This window comes from Gadus morhua, chromosome 7 (genome assembly GCF_902167405.1).
Source record: "Gadus morhua chromosome 7, gadMor3.0, whole genome shotgun sequence".
In the NCBI taxonomy this organism is placed as follows: Eukaryota; Metazoa; Chordata; class Actinopteri; order Gadiformes; family Gadidae; genus Gadus; species Gadus morhua.
This window is the reverse complement of record NC_044054.1, coordinates 1,424,499-1,432,150: the sequence shown is the minus strand read 5'-3', so window position 1 is coordinate 1,432,150 and position 7,652 is coordinate 1,424,499. Positions and strand designations below refer to the sequence as shown.

Sequence of the window (7,652 nt, the reverse complement as noted above, 5' to 3'; positions counted from 1 at the left end):
TCCAGGTGTGCTGGTAGGATAACCAACAGAAAGCTCTGGAGAAACATAACATCTGTTCAGCTTGAAGGAGTTAAACTAAAGAAAGGGGAAGAACCATCGGCTGAACCAACACATTCTCACTCCGAGCACGTCGATTTTTGACGAACGGTCAGTGACTTTGTGCTTCTTTTTTCGACGCATGGGGTTTTCAACTCGTTACAATGTAATCCCTCCACGGCAATGTATGAAGCTATGAGCATTCATCCCATTGGCTAACGGGGGACCCGATGGCTTCACATAGAGACGCTAGGTTCAGAACAGTCTCATTAATAATGAATGCACAGAGTAGGATTCACAAATGTATTTTGTGATTTATATATAAATTACTCTCTTCTCACAAATACATTTCAATGCACACAAATGGATATCGGTATGTATAAATGTAATATTTATCAATAAAGAAAAAACACATTTCTGATACACACACGAATGTACCTTGTTTTAAATAAATGTAATACACCCGAACCACACTTACAAATTGGTGGAAGTGGATTTTCAACGGTCAATTAGGCTACAGATAATTTATTGTATTATTATATAACGATAATTGAATAAATGCTTCATGGTCTAAATATTAGAGACTAACTAGATAATTGTATATTTATATATATAATATATATATATATTAATATTAGATTAATTCAATTTTTTCACGCTTTCGCCCCCCATATCGTTCTATTTCCCACAGTTTAGACTTGTAATTAATACGTTTCTTTTGTGTTCACCGTGACTCCTTTAATTTTTTTTATCACTGTCAGGTGGCTAGTAGGCCGAGGCTATAACGTCACTCTCATAATGTATGTTATCACAGCCAAAAGCTGTGTGCACCTCCAGACGATATTATGAATCTAAATAAATAAAATAAATAGTAATAGCACATCAAAATAGTATTTGTGAGGGGGGGAGAGGGAGAGGGAGACGGGGGGGGAGGGAGAAGGGGAGAGAAAGAGAGAGAGACAGAGAGAGACAAAGAGAGAGAGAGAGAGAGAGAGAGAGAGAGAGAGAGAGCGAGAGAGAGAGACAGAGACAGAGACAGAGAGAGAGAGAGAGAGAGACAGAAGGTGCGTTTCCATCCCCCTGATTTTATGCAAACTTTGAAGTATCGAATCAGTAAACGGTGATGGAAACACTAAAATTTGCATAAAAATCCTCTAATTCGCAAAAAGGTTTATCCGCTCGCTTGAGGTGGTTTTTGAGAAATGCGAAAGAGTAAATTCGCTAAATGGGAGATGGAAACACACTTTTCGAAACAGCTGTGACGTAGCGAACTTTGAACACACAGGACTGACAGTCTTTCCGATTTCCGCATAACGACCGGCCATTGCAACCCTGCCGACATCAACGTGTAACGTCATCACCCTATTCCGCTCCAACCACTTGATGGAAACGCACCTAATTCGAATTACTTTTTTGAGAACTTTCTAAAGATTTGCATCACCTTTTAGATGGAAACGCAGCTAGTGAGAGAAAGACAGAGAGAGAGAGAGAGACAAAGAGAGAGAGAAAGAGAGAGAGAGAGAGAGAGAGAGAGAGAGAGAGAGAGAGAGAGAGAGAGAGAGAGAGAGAGAGAGAGAGAGAGAGACGGGGAGAGAGAGAGAGAGAGAGAGAGAGAGAGAGAGAGAGAGAGAGAGAGTGTGTGTGTCCAGCCGTCTGTCTGTGGTTTCTTTGTACAACCGACACAGCGACACTGAGGCACCCCCCCCCCCAACCAAAACCCAGGGAGGAGGTCCCAGAATAAAATTTGAATAACATTTATTGTTTTATTTATACTTTCTGATTAATATATAATTTTTCTTAAGGCACTTATGGAAGCATTATTCACTAATAAAACAAGAAATCATCGGCTGAACACACGAGAACATTCAGTTGGATTCACTGAGTTGTTTATTACAATTATGCTTCATTAACAAAAAAGACAGAAAAATAGTCCCTTACATGTACACAATTAACACGAGGACTAAATCAATAGAAGAAGCAGACTTTACAAATCATCAACAGGTGTGCACGTAACTTTAATAACTGAACATGTTCTGCGGCCGCTTGGTTCCCAACAGAACACAAAAAAATCAAGATTCAGTTTAAAGTCATTTACAACAAGCAACATTATCCCATAGACATCTTGGTTATTAGGAATAAAACATAACATCTGCTTTAAATCAGGTCGCAAATCAGGATTATGATAAAAATGATGATATAAGAGCCCTTAAGACTTAAACTGGTGAAGTCTGAAAATATATAAAGATTGACCATCAATAGGTATTTTATATACATTTCAAATAATAAATGTGCTTATCTAACTATGGGAGATCTTAAAAGCCTTTTCATCGTTTATCATGCTATACTTTAAAGCAGGGCTGGACTGGGGAAATTTTTCAGGCCGGGCATTTTTAACCCAGAGCAGGCCACCACCAGGTATTGACGGGGAAAAATGTAAGCGCGCTGTGTGACAGCGTGGGTTTTTTCCCCAACTGCTATTGACATGCGTACCCCTTAAGCCTTTTTGTCACACCATGAGTACCCCTTCACTCATGCTATGCTGCACACATTCGTTAATTTATCCACATACCCCCTGCAGTTTGCTTGCGCACCTCAGGTGGTATATGTACCATATACCCCTTGTTGGGAATCACTGCCTTAAACGATCAATGTGCACTAGGAGACAAACATTTTAACACTATGAGAAGCATTATGAAAAGTTCTCCCAAAATACTGTTAGGCTTATCAAAAGTATGATCTATTGACCGTAGGTCACATTACTTTTTAGACATGTCATTTCTTTCAACCTTGTTACTTAAATTTAAGTAAAGGAATTATATTAAATATTAATTAATTCATTTTAGTTAATATAATTATAATAAATGTAATACTGTAGGCTAAACTATGAATAATATATCATTACTTGTGTGATACAATGCATTATTAAAGCAAGAAATGACTGGACGACTGCACCAATGACTGGATGCAAAGGCTGACCTAAAATTGCAATACACAAAAAGATGTTTATCTCACTACAAGCTACAAGTAACAGCAAGTATTTCTCTTATTACCAATTTGTGTTGCTAATCAACTGTCAATACAAAATAAAATGTTAGGTGTGGGAAATTATGCCAGGACTTGGAAAGAATAGGATTTTCATCCATTCAATTTTGAATATAAAATAAAAAGTGATGACACACATAACAATTGAAGTTAAACACTTATATTTACAATGAGTCAATAATTACTTAACTGTACAAAATAAAATAAATTGCTTAACTTAACTGTACAAAATAAATAGAAAAAATAAAGTAAATAAATACACAATTATACTGTATATTAAGAATATGAATATGAATAAAACAAACATTAAAACGAAAAGGAATGGGTAATTTACATGCAGCATGCAAACCAATGAGAGCTTTCAAATGGACCAGAACACACACACACACACACACACACACACACACACACACACACACACACACACACACACACACACACACACACACACACACACACACACACACACACAATCCAACAAGTGGGAGAGATGCTGATGCTACCCCATCTGCCTCTTCTCAGCAGCAACACCCAGCACTCCTTAAGCATGGGAACCTTAAAAAATATGAAAAGACAAAAGAAAGATAGAAATGTGAGAAAAATAACACAGGTGATCATAGTAGTGCATTTCAACTCTACAAAAACGTTCTAAGAATGTGACACAGTAAATGCGTATTCAGATCTAATGTTTTAATTCTAAATGACAGTGATTCTAATATAAGGTCTCATGTGCACTAAAGGTAGATACTGCTTTACATTTTCTCTGCAATGTACTTTGTGCAAGGACAGAGTTTAACTTAATCTGATCCACTATGAGTGTTTCAAGTCAGCGTATTATTTTACCTCATCACAAAAGCAGGTGCCCAGAAGTGAGGAGTGAGAAAATACATTAGTTCTGTTCTATATAAAGGGACTACGGAAGAGGATTAGGGCCACACATGTAAAAAAAAATTAAGTTCTGACTTTATTCTCAGAATTCTGAGAAAAAAGTCAGAATTCTGACTTTAATCTTAGAATTCTGAGAATAAAGTCAGAATTCTGACATTAATCTCAGAATTCCGAGAAAAAAAGTCAGAATTCTGACTTTAATCTCAGAATTCTGACTTTTTTCTCAGAATTCTGAGATTAAAGTCAGAATTCTGACATTAATCTCAGAATTCTGAGAAAAAAGTCAGAATTCTGACATTAATCTCAGAATTCTGAGAAAAAAGTCAGAATTCTGACTTTAAAGTCAGAACTACGGGTATCTGTAAGGTCCAACCTCCGTGGGAGAGACACTTTGCTTTATGCAGTAGGAGGAAACCTATGGAAAGACAAGAAGGCCACAATCCGGCCCTAGAATGGCGCGGTAAAAGTACAAAACCTGTGCGGTTTGGCAAGAATTCCGTACGGTTTTGAATGACTAATAGCCGCGGCTATTAGTCATTCACTCCGGCTATTAGTTATTAACTCCGGCTATTAGTTATTCACTCCGGCTATTAGGTATGCAGAACGAGCCCTCCCTCTTCTTTGCTTGACCACTAAGTTTGAAGGCTGTCTAACCAATCAGTGAAGAGAAATACCAGACTAAAGTAACGCATTGTCGAGACTAGAGCTGCAGTGCCTCCATGTTTCGCCGTAACATAAAGCTGTGTTGTCTTTACTAGTTTCACTACAATGTAATGACCACCACTAGCTAGTGGAAAATACATTTGTGTCTAGTACACTGATATATTTGTATATGTTAGGCTATATATTGAGATGGCAGTGTTCGAAATACCCGTCAATATTCGGGGATGCCCTCATCCCCAGATTGTTCTCGATATGCAGTAGCCAGCTAGGCCATAACATTACAATATTTCATGGATGCAAGCAAGCCAAGACAATAAATCTATATCTATAGCCTACATGACAACACACACACACGCACACACACACACACACACACACACACACACACACACACACAGACACACACACACGCACACACACGTTAAACACACTGGTATAGCAATAGGAGCCTGCATTGGCTAAAGTTGTTGGGATGCACGTTATTTTATAACAGGGAGGGGCAAAGTTGTGCATTACAATGCAAACACGACAATAATTGGCACAGTTCTTGCGCACTCAGAAGAACATGAACTGAATAAATGCCAGGTATATAGCATATCGGAGACAGGCACACAATCAGTGCATTTGCAAATAAGAGCCTGCAGTATGACCGTTCTTGTGACATTATTTAACCATCCATCTACAGCTAATACGATCAGACAGATACATCATTGATCACATATAAGCCAACAACAAGCCCAACATCACCACGGCAGGTGCGCTCTCTCTCGCACATTCACACAATCACTCCAACTTCTCCAACTCCAAGGCAAAGCTGTTTCACTAAGACCACAAACAACCACAACTAACCAGCCTACATATCCACAACAATGCACAACAATCAGTTCTATACATTGCGTCTATCTTCTGTTTGGCGCACATGGCTAATGTGCATACTTGCACAGGACTGTCGGCTCCGCTTGTCAAAAAAATAGAACGTATTTGTGAATAAATGCTTTGAATTCTGAATACTGGACTTGGTGAGCTTGGTGAGTTGGCTATGGGACGTGCACTTTTACCGCGCCATTCTAGGGCCGGATTGTGGCTTTCTTGGACTTCCATAGGTTTCCTCCTACTGCATAAAGCAAAGTGTCTCTCCCACGGAGGTTGGTCCTTACAGATACCCGTAGTTCTGACTTTAAAGTCAGAATTCTGACTTTTTTCTCAGAATTCTGAGATTAATGTCAGAATTCTGACTTTTTTCTCAGAATTCTGAGATTAAAGTCAGAATTCTGACTTTAATCTCAGAATTCTGAGATTAATGTCAGAATTCTGACTTTTTATCTCAGAATTCTGAGATTAAAGTCAGAATTCTGACTTTAATCTCAGAATTCTGAGATTAATGTCAGAATTCGGACTTTTTATCTCAGAATTCTGAGATTAATGTCAGAATTCTGAGATTAATGTCAGAATTCTGACTTTATTCTCAGAATTCTGAGATTAAAGTCAGAATTCTGACTTTTTTCTCAGAATTCTGAGAATAAAGTCAGAACTTAATTTTTTTTTACATGTGTGGCCCTAATCCTCTTCCGTAAAGGGACCGTCCACCCCATCGCTCAGTAAGACTGTGCAAAACAGCATATTTCGTAAGGCCGACGCACGACAGTCACACAAACAAAATAAAGAATAAAGCAACCCCGCGGTGGCACAACAGTCACACAAATACAACGAATAAAGAATAAATAAACAACCTGGCTGCGGCAGCGTTGTAGCTAGCCATGCACACCATTTAGCCTAGCCTACATTGCTAGGCTAGGTTACATGACTGGCAGTGAGCAGCACCAAAATAATATCCGACGGTCCGACATTAATTCATATCTGAGTGACAAGGTTAGACAGCACTTAACTTCGACAGACGATCAATATTTCTTTCTCACACATAGATGTCTGATTTATAAACATTTTGCTGTTCATTAATTAATAGCTGAAGTTAACCTTGACTTACCGTCATGGCCGCCTCGTCCACCTGCTGTCGAGCATCTTCTCCTCCACTACCTGTTGATGCTGCTGCTGCAGATGTGGAGGCTCCATGTCCACGAGCAGCAAACATATCAGCTATGTTTAGGCATTTCGTAGCATCTGCCTGAAGGGCTGCTTTTTTCTGGTCCCTGGCTCTTTCAGCGCCACCCTTTCTTTTCTTCCAACTAGGGTCCATATTGCCCGTTTTCGATCTGCCTGCTAGCAGTGGCTAACCAACCAAGTCACCAACGGAGGCTGAGATGGAGGGGTAGGCGAAATTGGCCTGCCCCTCACCTCATTGGCCCAGGCTTCAATCAATCATGATAAAGGGCAGATCTGCCAGTTTAACTTGCATTAACTTGAATTGACGTTAATGTGGCCTGCATTGAAGTTAACGTGGCCTGCTACGTTAGACGCGAGTTTGGCATGAATAAAAAAATAAATAAAAGGCTTCAGGCCACCGGGCATATGCCCGCCATGCCCTATGCCCAGTCCAGCGGTGCTTTAAAGAAGAGAGAGGGAGAGGGAGAGGGAGAGAGAGAGAGAGAGAGAGAGAGAGAGAGACAGAGACAGAGACAGAGACAGAGAGTGTGTATCAGGGCGTCTGTCTGTGGTTTCTTTCTACAGCCGACACAGAAACACTGAGGCACCCCCCCCAACCAAAACCCAGGGAGGAGGTCCAAGAATAATATCGGAAAAACATTAGTTGTTCTATTAAAGGTTGGGTATGGGATTTGCGAAAGGACAGCAGATTTTCAAAATACACAACTTAAATGGTCCTACCCCCTCTCCTTCAACGCTGACTCTGACTCCACCCATTCCAAGTACCTGGACGCGCAATCATGCACGAGCGCGAACACAGATGTGCGAGAGCGAGCCAGGCTAGCGTAGGTTTTCGTTAAACAACATGGCAACATTAAAAACAACAACATGGGGATGGTGGCGTCTTGTCTGCCATGGAAATTGTCTTCTACTGCTAGATCCAAATGTGGATTAACTAGTTCCAGTAGCTACCGCAGGATAAC

The 7,652-nt window shown here is 39.9% G+C and overlaps 1 long non-coding RNA gene across 1 annotated transcript; it reads right to left on the bottom strand.

Moving 5' to 3' along the window:
• Positions 1–3,474: 3,474 nt before the first annotated feature.
• LOC115546784 (uncharacterized) lies at positions 3,475–7,121 on the bottom strand. Its single transcript, XR_003977270.1, has 2 exons — positions 6,614–7,121; positions 3,475–3,633 (listed from the first exon to the last, which is right to left on the bottom strand). It is a non-coding gene; the product is annotated as an uncharacterized LOC115546784 (long non-coding RNA).
• Between the last annotated feature and the right edge of the window lie 531 nt (positions 7,122–7,652).